This window comes from Caretta caretta, chromosome 1 (genome assembly GCF_965140235.1).
Source record: "Caretta caretta isolate rCarCar2 chromosome 1, rCarCar1.hap1, whole genome shotgun sequence".
Classification (NCBI taxonomy): Eukaryota; Metazoa; Chordata; order Testudines; family Cheloniidae; genus Caretta; species Caretta caretta.
This window is the reverse complement of record NC_134206.1, coordinates 256,991,569-257,003,993: the sequence shown is the minus strand read 5'-3', so window position 1 is coordinate 257,003,993 and position 12,425 is coordinate 256,991,569. Positions and strand designations below refer to the sequence as shown.

The 12,425-nt window shown below is 44.4% G+C and overlaps 1 long non-coding RNA gene across 1 annotated transcript; it reads left to right on the top strand.

Moving 5' to 3' along the window:
* The first annotated feature begins 5,534 nt into the window (after window positions 1-5,534).
* Window positions 5,535-11,928, top strand: LOC142070680 (uncharacterized). Its single transcript, XR_012666643.1, has 3 exons — window positions 5,535-5,665; window positions 6,300-6,487; window positions 9,994-11,928. It is a non-coding gene; the product is annotated as an uncharacterized LOC142070680 (long non-coding RNA).
* The last annotated feature ends 497 nt before the right edge of the window (window positions 11,929-12,425 follow it).

Sequence of the window (12,425 nt, the reverse complement as noted above, 5' to 3'; positions counted from 1 at the left end):
CAAATCTTTAAATCAAACTTATTTATCAAGCAGCATTTTTCTTACTTTGCCTATCTGTAAATTTCTATTATTGATAATTGATTATTATTTTCCCATCAGTTTGTGTGTGTACAGGAAAATCAGCATTTACCATTTCCCTTTAATCTAATCCTTCCAAGCCTAGATGTATCCTAGAAGCACAGGTCAGAATATTTAAATCTGGGTGCTTGCTGCTAAGTACCTAAATCCTTATTTGGGCATATTAATAACAGTGGCCTGATTTTCAGAGTGGTCAGGCACTTGCATTTCCTATTAACTTGTATGGCCTGGGCAGGGACATCTACTGCTATTATAAATGACAATAATAACAGAGCTAGATACACGTACAGTTATGACATCTGTGACTGATTAGAATTCCAGTTTGTGTCACCATTCTGCGGCCTCCAAACATCTTTGTGGGTTTCCAGTCCCTCTGAAAATAAGGCTGATTTTAATTCAGGTAAAAAACTAGGGAACTAGGGGTATAATTTTCAAAAGTCCCTAAGTGACCTGGGATCCTAAATCCCATTTGCAAAAGTGGCATAGGCACTCAGGAATAGAGCTGGTTGGAAATAGGGTTGGGTTTTTTTCTCCCTGCGGAAAAATTTGTCTTTTCATCAAACTATCAAAACACCAGGTATTTTAAAATGATTCAAAATGGCACAGCCATGGCTTATGGGAGCTGTAGTTCAGGTGCTTTATATTCCTATATTCCCTCTATGGGTTGGGCTCTCTGGCTGGACTACATCTGCCGTGATCATCACTTTTTCCTCCTATGCTATAATGGGAGATGTAGGTTTCCGGGCAACTTCTGAAAAAAGATGTCATTTTCAGGACAGTTTTTCATTTTCAACCAAAATATTTGGGGGTTTGGCCATTCAGGTTTGACAAAATATCAAATTTCCATTGAAAAACAGTTTTGACGGGACATTTTCAACCAGCCCTACTTAGGAACCACTGACTTTCCATGACAATTAATTTCCTAAACCATTTTTGAAAATGGGACTTCAGTTCCTAAATTATTTAGGCACTTTTGAAAATCTCAACTCCATTGGGAGTTTGGCACCTAACCTGCTTAGGTGTTTTTGAAAATCCTACAATACATGCCTCATTGTAGGCACTCAGATTTGGAAATGTTGACCAGTGTGTGTATGTGTGTGTATTCTGCAAGTTGTCAGTCATAGAACATTTCAGATATTTCAGCTGACATGTACCCAACTCAGTTTCTTCATTCCAAAAAGAGGACAGATTCTGCTGTTCAAAGGATCAGTTGATGCACCATCCTTTTAGTAGCTGCAAAGGATTAATAAAAGGCCTCTACACCAGTGGTTCTCAATCAAGGGTCCAGGGCCCCCTGGGGAGCTGCAAGCAGGTTTCAGGGGGTCTATCAAGCATGGTTGGTGTTAGATTTGCTAGGGTCCAGGGCAGAAAGCCAAAGCCCCACTGTGCAGGACTGCAGCCTGGGGCCCAAAGCCCCACTACCTGGTGCTAAACCCAAAGCCTGAGCAACGTAGCTTCGCGATGCCCCCTGTGGTATGGAGCCCTGGGCAGTTGCCCTGCTTGTTACCTCCTAACACTGGCCCTGGCTTTTATATGCAGAAAAACAGTTGTTGTGGCACAGCTGGGGCATGGAGTTTCTATAGCATATCAGGGGGGAGGGGGCTCAGAAAGGAAAAGGTTGAGAACCCCTGATCTACATCCGCCTCCTCCTGCTCCCTGCCCTCCCTTGCCAACAGGTTACATTTGTAATGTCGTTATTTTTTAATTGGGTCAGCGGATTTTTGTCCTGATGTGCCAACAATGGGATAATGTGACAGATTAAACCAAGGTAGTCATAATTAATTCCTAAACAGGCGTAATTTAATTTCCCTTCTCAAATAAACACAATTTACCTCCGTGGAGGTATGACACGTCTGATTAGACACAGAGACTCTAGGAGCAGCCATGCTTGGCAAAAGAGAGCTTTGTGCACAATGTGATAAGAGATCAAAGCTAACAGAGCTCCTCGATATTTTTATTAGTGGTAATTCAAAGGAACCTCTATTTCAGATGTCCCTCTGTAACTTCCTAAATTGGAGAGATAACACTCTGGATCCTAGTGGAGGAAGAGGATCAAAGGTCAGCCCTAATTTAAACCTCAGAATTATGGGAATTACAATGGCTAGTTAAGGTAAATAATCCTCAGTAGTCTCCATTTTAGCTCTGTGCCAGGATGTTTGGCATTCAGCACATGGGGAGGGCTGTCAAGCGGAGGATGGAGAGCCTCTGGAGGGCTTCTGACACTGGTTATAAAATGTCATTTGAAAGCTCTCCTGCTTCCTTCTGTCTTCCCCTCAGTGAGGTTTCAGTCACACTAACTCCAACAATAAACTTTTACATCCTTTCTGTTGTTGTAGGTTTGGTCGGGGTGTGCATGTGTGTGTGTATATGCATGTGCATGCGTGCGTGCCTGTGTGTAATTTGCTTTGTAGCTCTCCAGAGATTATCATCCAGTTTCCCTGACGTCTGTTGTATGTTTTCATTTCGCTGGAGTTAAATATTTCAGACAACTTGGAGACTTAATAGCGCTGGTTACATTTAAAGATTCTAATACATGTGAAAAGACCTTTCATTCTGAGTAGGTTTACCCCGTCTGAATTTTAATCAAGGAATAAGACATAGTCCGCAGTTCATTGCATGGTGATTATTACACACCACAGGGGGTGTTAGAAAGCAGGAGGCTGAAGGCATGAGTGGCTTTAACTCTCCAAGAAATGTAATAATCACCTTGAGACACATGCCCTGGCGGGGGGAGCTATTAGGAAACTACACTCACACATGAAAAGAAGAACAAAGACGCATACAGGCATAAATGTGACATCACACACCAATTACAAAGCTCCAACTGTGCCAGGGTTCTAAAGCCCCTGAGAAGACTCCCCTGATCAGGGGGCTGCCTTGGCCAGAGTAGAGCTGGCGTAAGAGCACTACACCAGCCCTACTCCCGGCCCCTGAGGTAGGCCAGACAGCTACTCTCCACTTCTTATGACCCATAACAGCTGCTCTAACTTACAACAGGGTTTGGGTAGGCGCCGAATTGGCCCCAGGGTGCAGGAAGGGGGCTTGAATCCATCTTTGCCACATCCCTTCCCACCCTCTCTCCTTGCTCCAAGTACAGGAACAGAGTGACTGAGAATCCGTCCCCCAGGTTCTGACTGATTGGTTAGGGTACTTTGCTGATACCATACCCTCATTTAAATCCCCAAGCAAAATGCATGCAGTGTATCGCTATCCTTAGCACATGGTTGTCTCCTGTGAACGTGAGGGGACACTATCCTATTAGACGAATGACGCTGAAGGGGGGAAAGAGGAATACTCCATTTCCTACTATTTTTAATATGTGTGCAAGATGGTACTGCAGGCTCTTGGTGCAGGTGTAACACCGACAGACCTCAGTCGTCCGCGAGCAGGATCAAACCTGGACCTCTGGAGCTTAGTGCATGAACCTCTACAGCATGAGCTAAAAGCCAACTGGCTGTTAGCTAAGGCTGTAGAGCAGACTCATTTTATCTCTCTCTCTTTAAGTGGTCTCAGTACCACCAGATGGGACAGAACACCATACCCAGGAGGTGTGTGGGTTACATAGGCACCTACATATAGCTGGAGAGCTGTTCTGTTTCTAGCGGTCTGGTTTGTTTTTTACCTTGTCTTTTTCTTCCCATGCATCCCAATGCCCCAGAGGCATTACTCTTTTCATGGACATTTTGAGTGAAATCTTGGCCCTATTTATCAATGATAAAGCCCCCAGTGACTTCAGCAGAGCCAGGATTTCACCCCTGACTTGCCATTACTTTCTTGCTGTATCCAGCATTTGCCCTGTTCATTCACTGGCTACTTGAGGTGACCTTCCACCTCCCTAGGGTCTTGTTCTTCCCAAAATTAGTGTAATTATTATGGAATAGGGGAGATCAGGGAATGTCCCTAAATCTTTAACTAGCTTATTTAGAGAAGACCCTGCCGACCGAGTATGAAATATACTAGTGTCAAACATTTAAAGTGTCTACAGTTATCACTCTGTCCCTCTTGTGTCAGCCTTTGTGTCCCATCAGGAAACTTTGTTTTTCATGGCAATATGCCACATCTATGCTCATTCCATGCATAGTATAAATCTGATGTGTCTCCATACACAGAATCAGTAATAATTGTTTGTAGTCTTTGAACTGGACGGATTTCCATTCCTGAATACAGAGGCCTCACCTAACTCTATTTCCCTAATGTACTTTCCATTTGTGAGTCAGTATCCAGAGTCTTATTCAAGTGAGGAGATCAAGACCCAGATCTTTTTTGTAAAGATCAAAGGCTGAAGTGGTTTCTCTGATGTTTTCTTTGCAGTTTTTTCCATTAACTACCTTGAAATTTTAGAGATAGCGGCATTGATCCTCAAATCTCTCCATCCACCCTTCTATCAATACAGAGTTCAAGATTGCTGGAGGTATCATTTATCTTACTTATTTGATTTCTTTTACCCTTGTTACTGACCTGGCTACGATCAACTTTATTAATGTAACTAGATTTTTCTACATTGTTTTTCAGGTGAGTTGTGGAGGTTGAAGTTGAAATTTAACTGCTCTCTTTTCTTCAACATTTCACACCTCCATATACTCAGAGAAGCCCAGCTTGATTGCTCTTGTGCTAAATGCTTTGAACTTGAGTGTGTGACTTTAGACCTCTGTCATAAATGTCTGCAGTGAACAGTTAGAGGTTATGTGATTCTTTGACTTTAATGAAAAGCTACATTATTACATAGTGCTGATGCATTCAATCATTATACTGGTAGTATGTATTCCTGAGGCTACAACAGGTAGGGAGAACTCAACATTTCTCATTCCCATGATATTTTTGGTAACAATTGTAGTTTTCTGCCAATTTGTCTGCGTTCTTGGCAATACCAGATTGTATATTTCAAATTTCCTTCCCAGTTGCAATTTCTCCAACACCATTTGTGTAGAAGTACTTTCTGTTGATCTAAGTTATTTACTTGGTTCCGATCACTGTAGTATCTGAGCACCTCGCTATCTTTAATGTATTCTCCTCACAACACCGCTGTATGGAATGTGTTATTATCTCCATTTTACAGAGGGGTACCTAAGGTATTAAGACAATAAGTGACTTGCCAAGGGTCACAAAAATGTCTGTGGTTGTAAGGATCCAGGGACTAGAACCCAAATCCGTAGAGCTTGGGACATCTGATATTCTCATAGTGTGACCAGGAGGCCATGCAGAGGCAGAGCCAAGGAGCGCTGTGGAGAGTAGGCACTGCAGGAAGTACCACCCAAGAGTCTCAGAATGATGGTATCCTGCAGCCCTCTGATTAGCCAGCTGCCCTATTTAACCCCAGGGGTTGTCCCAGGGAGTTGTCTGGGCAACCACACAAATTTTGGCTTCTTGCATTGCCAGACTTTGCATGATCTCCTGATCTCTGGTTTTTCTCCAGCCTGACTCTGACCCTGATTCCTGTCTCCTGATTCTAGCCTGGTACTACTTCTGGCCTCCGACTCCAGCCTGACTCTGACCCTGACTCCTGCCAGGAGCTGGCTCTTTTGATTCCTCCAACTCCTGCTTGATGACTACCGTCCCTGGTGGGCAGACTACAGCCCAGCTGTGACAGGTAGGCCTAACCACCTACATCCCAGTCCCCTACAGTGGTGGAGCAGGGAAATAAAACTGAGTTCCAGTTGAGCACCTTAATCACCAGACCAGCCTTGCTCTGATGGGTTGTGTTTTATGGACCACAGCCTTGTTAGCAGTATAACAATAATTTATATTGCATTGCCATCAAGTTGCAGACAGTGGTGTGCATTGCTATTACAGTCCATTTTTAACCTTTCAGATGGAAGTCAGAAGCTACCCACACACACACTTACCCTTCTTGCTTATTTTTTAATTTTGTTCAAGAAAAGTCCACTTTTATATATTCTACCTGTAATCCCTTCCTCCTGAAGACCCAGGAATAAAGTGCCCTCTAAATTTGTTATTCCATGAGTTGCCTTTTATTATTTTTAATTCTGTGTCAAAGCTATGTAGCCAGATGTAGGGAGCCAGGGTGGCTTCCCTCTGAATCAGAGGGTAAAGAGCCACCCTCTCAGCCTGAGTGGGCGGGGCCAGACCAAGTTTACTTCAATCCCCGGAAGGGGAGGGGTGGGACAGGAAGTACAAAGGGCAAGGCCCTTTGCCCAGTGTGGGCAGCACCAGGGAGGGAGACAGACACAGGCTGTTCCCTCTGGACCCTGCTGCCGACCCAGGAGAAACCTGACCTGGAGGAAGGACTGAGGCGACCAGGACTGCCAGCCGCCGAGTACCCAGAGGACCTGGAGGGGCCAGGCTGTAACCCGGGCCAGCGTGAGCCTGATGCAGAGGGGGAGTTGGAGCTGCCAGCAGCGGAATACCCGGACAAGCTGGAGGGACTGGAGAGACCCGCTTGAGAGACTGGGTAGGAAGTAGCCCAGGGGCAGAACTGCACAGTGTGGTGGGTGTATTTGGTCAGCATGGCGCGGATGGTTCCCCGCTGACCCAGCGGCAGGACCATCTCCTCCCGCCACTGTCAGGGCTCTGGGCTGGAATGCAGAGGAGTTGGGTGGGACTGCGTTCCCCTACCCCGGCCAACCCGCCTTGGGTAGCAGAATCCCAAACGCCGCAGACCCAGGCTGGCGCCCCCCCTGCCCAAGGGGCGCGCCACAGACCCGGGCCGGCACACCTTCTCCGCTAATTCCCCAGTGACCGAAAGGTGTGACTAAGGCCTGCCAGTGGGACAGTAGCTCTCCATCGCCCCCTGGAGGCTCGGTGTGGAGCCTGTCACACTGGAATATGAATATTTGCAGAAATTCTGAAGTCCTGCCCTGTTTCTTTTATCATTCAATGTAATGTTAACAGATGCTTTTAACATTTGGTAGATGACCCACAAAGTATAGGACGTTCACTTTGTATTTGTGCCTAGAGTTCCATATGAGTGCTGGGAAATTTTAAAAGAATAAATTAATTACTATCTCCCATAAGTCTTAGACTCTAACCTGTCAAAGAAAGTAGGGGGTAGAATTTTCTGATGCAGTATCTTAGTTTGGTCAAAACAACACTAACTTACATCGGATTCAGAAGTTCATCTACTGTGAAGTCAGACAAGCAGGTCATCAGATGCTACTATTATTATTTTATTAGTGGCCAATCGGATTGGGGCCAAACTGCTCCAAGCACTGTACAAAGATATGACAAGAAAATAGCCCCTGCCTCGGAGAGCTAACAGTCTATGTCTAAGATCAGACAACCGTTGGACATAACAGACATAGTAGGAGCACAAGGTAGCAATGAGATGATAAGCAGTGTCCAGAGCATTTCAGCTTTGCCTGCTGGTATTACCAGTTACCACTGAGTATTTTTCCCCACCTCAGGACAATCCAGAATTGGCACAAGATATGGACTCTCAGTTATAGGAACATCCAGCTTATTTATTGTTTCTCCTATACACTGAACTCTTTGAGCATCTCTCAGGTCCTACATGCATTTGGATTCTTCCATGATTCCCTGTTGGGCCTGGGTGACCCCTTTGTTCTGTCTTCCTCAAAAGTTTTAGTATGCACCTGCCCACACACTATGCTATCATGATTTCCATGCAGGTCTAGCTCCACAGCAACTATCTCACAGGCCCTGCCATGCCAGCAGAACTGGTGTCCAATAGGCTACTCCCATTCAGTGGTGTTGTAACTGAGAGTAAAGCAGTTGTCTGTCACTTTAAATATGCATACCTCTTAAAGGCCATGACAATTTCATTAAAGGAGCAGTAAATCCATAAGCAGGTTAGTTGTAGTCTGAGTGTAACAGTGATGGGAAATGTCCTCCTGACTTTAAAAAAATCCAGCTGCGTTAAACAGGTAACACTTAATGAATAAAAAAAAATAGAAAAAACAAAGCAACAGCCGCTCACCAATCTTTTAGTGCCACTCCTAACACCAATGTTTTGTGCTCCCCCTGGTGGCTCTGAAGCAGTAGTTCAGTAAAACACTATTTCAAAAGCCACGGGAATCTGTTGGTTGTACTGGTGCACAAAGCACCGATATTTAGGCAAGAGAAGACCTAGTTGCATTAGCTGTTGACATTGTTGTCATTAAAGAAAAAAATCTGTAAGCATCTATACAACAATGAAGCTATGAGAAATAAGCAGCATGGAGTTATAAAGAACAAATCATGCCCATTAACCTAATCACTGTTCATCACATGACAAGATTAGTGAGAAAAAGAGATGCAGTTTATTCATATTTGCAATAGAACCTTAAGTGTAAAAACAGAACAGTAACGAAAGTCAATGTATCTATTTGAGGGGGTAAGGGGTCTTCGGGGGATGTCACAGATATCAGTTTAAAATGTGTTTTATTGAACAATCGTATTAATGATCATTCTAGAAGAAGAGAAATAGAAAGCTAATTAAATTCACAGCTGATATTAACTCAGGAGGTGTTGCCACTACTAGTGAGGACAGAGCTAATAGAAATTCAATTAAACTCTGGGCTCTCATAGTAAGCCCTTCTCCATTGCGTCTGAGCATTTTATAGGTGAGAAATATAGTTTGAAAATAAGATAGAATTAGATCCAGACTGGGAAAATTCATACAGGGGAAACTGATCTGAAACAGGAATTTTATTCAATGGAAAGGGAGATGGAGGATGGTAATGAATAAATTAGGTGTGAGTTTGCAGTGCAATGTGCTAGAGGGAAAAGCCAATGTAATAATGAGTTGCATGCACCTGGAGATATTAAGTGATGCAGAAAAGATTAAAAGAACTAAATGGCCCAAATTCAGTCCGTTGATTTCACTGGGCTCTCCGTTTGCCTTAAGCCTTACTCCTGCTAATGGGCAAGAGGGACTTAGCCCCAGATTTTTAAAGGTATTTCTGCATTGCTCCACTCAGTTTGTAAGACCTACATGACTTAGGTGCCTAACTTGAAATCAGTGGCAGTTACACACCTTAAAAAATGTGTCCTTTAGGCACTTAGGAGCCTGAAAATGGGATTTAGACATCTAACACCCCATTGTCTCCACAGCAGCACGTTCCTTATGCAGGATCAGATCCCTTGTGCTGCCCATCACTCTTTATCTTGCACTTATAAATACATCATTCAGCACTTGCTCTGTGCAGGATTGAGTTCTACAGTGGGTAGTAATTTCATGATAAATCATTATCAGTTGGGTCAGACATTAATTTTTAATTTCATCGCAGCCTTTTCAGTTCTGATTGAAAGCTCTTCATACCCTTGGCTTCATACCTGTCTCTAATGACATGGAATGGTGAACAGCTTTCTGTAGGTCTTGCAATTCCGTATGTATTAATCATGTTTATTACTGTAGTGCCAAGGGACCAATCGAGATTGGGTTCCCATTGTGCAAGGCACCATACATACACATCCATAGGTATTTACTCTTTATTTGAAGCAAAGCACTTCTCTGTCTTTAACACTTTGCTGCTGCTGCATGGATCAGTGTATCTTTTACATGGAAGCCTCTCTTTTTGTTGTTATCATTATTCTATTTTCAAAGGCTATTCCATTTAAATATAAATTGCAGTATGTGGGAAATCTCAGGGTCTTCTCGTTCAGCCACTGCCTCATTGTAGTTACAATGATGCTTACCTGTTTCCCAGGATTATTGTATATCCTAATTCATTATTGTTTATAAAGTGCTGTGAGATCCTCCGATGAAAGATACCATATAAGTGCAAAGCACTGTGATGATCATGTATAAACTATACAGGTGACAGTTCAGTCTAATATAAAAACTTGTCTCTTAGCACTTCCATGAAAAGGGATACAACACAAAATCATTTCCTTATTATTTCTCTGGCTGAAACTCATTATGGCTTTCGCACTTCTTAATCAATACTTTAAAGTCCTTCTGTTTTATAGAACAGTTCATCAATATTTTATGTTTTAATAATTTATGTTTTATCACAGAACCAGATGGAGCCCTGCAGCATGTTCATCCTCAAGACACCGGAGCAAGGAGGGGAGGACAACTGGAATCACAGTCACCTGGGCTTAGAAGCACACAATTTCCAACCTCCTATCCATCTGTATGGCTCTGTTTTGGATTCAACACCTGTATACAGTCACTGAGATGCCAGTAGTGATGCAGTGATCCTATTACCCTCCAACAGCAACAGATAAAACCTGCACATTTGAAGATAAGCGCTGGCTACGGTATGGAAGAGAGGCTTCTGCAGTGACGACTTCCTCCTAGCAGAGAAGAATGGTCAGGTGTCCATGTTGATGTTTTCAGAGCTCTCCGTAGTCTTTGACAATACTGACCAGGTGTCCCATTAATTCCCCCATGGACTCTGGCTGGGATGAAAGGTGTCACTCAGAACTTCCATTCCTTCCTCTTTGTGAGATCATGAAGGCTCTCATGTGTAGGGTTTGGCGAAGCTTTCTCATCTCCTCTCTTGTTTAACATATATAGCCCTGTCACGGGGTGACCCTGGCTCTATAAGAGGGATCAGGGCCATTGCACCTGTGCTTTATCAGCACATTCCAATTTGGCCAATTGACTGGGCTTAAAAGAGGGCAGTTGAGCCCTAGGGGAGAAGAGACCCAGGGAGTTTGGGCTTGGGTCAGTCAGGAGCAGAACAGGAGGAAGAGCTGCCAGAGCCAAGAGACTGATTGTGGTTCCTTGGAGAAGGATGAAGGCAGGAGAGCAGTAAGAGAGCTTTGCTGACGGGTGTCCCCAAGACAGAGAGACGGAGCCAGACCGCTCTAGAGAGGACTGAAGGCAGGAGGAGAAGTGGTAGAGGGAATTGCCTGCTGGTTCTAAGCCCAGCAGCTGGAGCCAAGGGTCAGAGAGGGCTGAAGGCAGGGAAGCAATGGAGGAGCTTACCTGCTGATTTCTCCAGGGCCAGGGAGCTGGACTCAGAGGAACCATGAGAGAGCTGGGGGAGTGAGATATGTTCCCCGCAAGGATGCTCTCCAACTGGAAGGGCTGAGGTGGTCCAGGGGCAGAGACACAGAAGACTGACAGAGGCCAAGCAGGGTCAAAGGCAGTGGGGTGTGGTATGTGGGGCATCATGGGAGAAGACATCAGGTGATCTTAATGACTATTTGCACTGGAGTTCTGAATGGATTTTATGTTGGGCCTGTTATGACCAATTTTGCATTAGTTTTTATTTTAAATAAACCTACCCCAAAGAGAGGTAGTATGGAGAGAGTAGAACCTGAAGTGATGTTACTGGGCTACCTGAGGGGAAACTGAGGCATGGCACATGTGTCATGCCTCTCATGCCATGTCTTGCTGCAGGGGTGTGCCCAGGCTGGAATGACAGGCCCCAATTAAGGAAAGTACTTAAGCCCCTCCCTCTCTCTCTCTCTCTGCAAGGAAGCATTTAACCACATGCTTAACGTTAAGCGTGTGCTTAAATACTCTCCTGCTGAGGGATGTGTTCCTGAACTGAGGCCTATGTGAGGCTGCTGGAGATGGTAAGCCAACATAGGCTGAGGTGCCATCAGTGTGCAGATCACACAGCTTCATATCTCCTCAAACTCAGATGGCATAACATCAGCACTTTCCCAGTGCCCTAGCCAAGACTGCACCTGGATGAAATGGACTTTGCTGAAAGTCAGTTCAGACAAGATGGAGCTGATGCCAGTAGGCTGGGGAAAGATTTTGAAGGCCTGGCAGGGCAATTTCTGTATTCATTATTCCCTGCCCTTTGCCTGAAGAGTTTTTAATTTGGGGTTGCTCTTGGGTCCACAGCTGGCTCAGGAATCCCAGAGAGCTCTGGTGGCTAAGAGCCCTTTCTCTCCTCTGCATCTGGCTAGGCATTGTGACCTTCCCTTTCAGATCCATCCATGGTAATCCATGCCCTCTTGATTTCTAGATTGGATTACTGTGCTGCTTGGCTGGTAGATACTACTGTTGCCATACAGTTGGGTGGTGGTAGCCAATGAGAAAATATTACACCAGTGCTCAGCATATGTGTACTGTTGATGCTTAACTAATAAAGACAATGCACTGGCTTCATATTCACTTCTGCTTGCAATTCAAGGTGTTTAGTTTGGTTTATACAGCCCTCTGGAGCTATCTGAGTCAATCACCACTCAGCCTCTAATGCTCCATGGCAATGATATGCTTGCTCCAATGGTCTCTGGTTTTCAGTGTTGTTGGGCTGGTGACAGGGTGTTCTCAGTGCAGCTTCCTCCATTAAGTAATTTGCTCTGCTGGCTTGATCTGACAGAGACCAAGTTTCTGTTGGCCTTGAATAGAGTCCACACTCTGTCTCTTTTTCTCCGTTGTTTGCTTGAAGGCCATGCTGTGGGAATGGTGGGAAAAGATTGCTTGTTTGTGGTGATTGTCCGTTTTATCTTTTGCCATTGATAAGAGGAATGTCAGTATA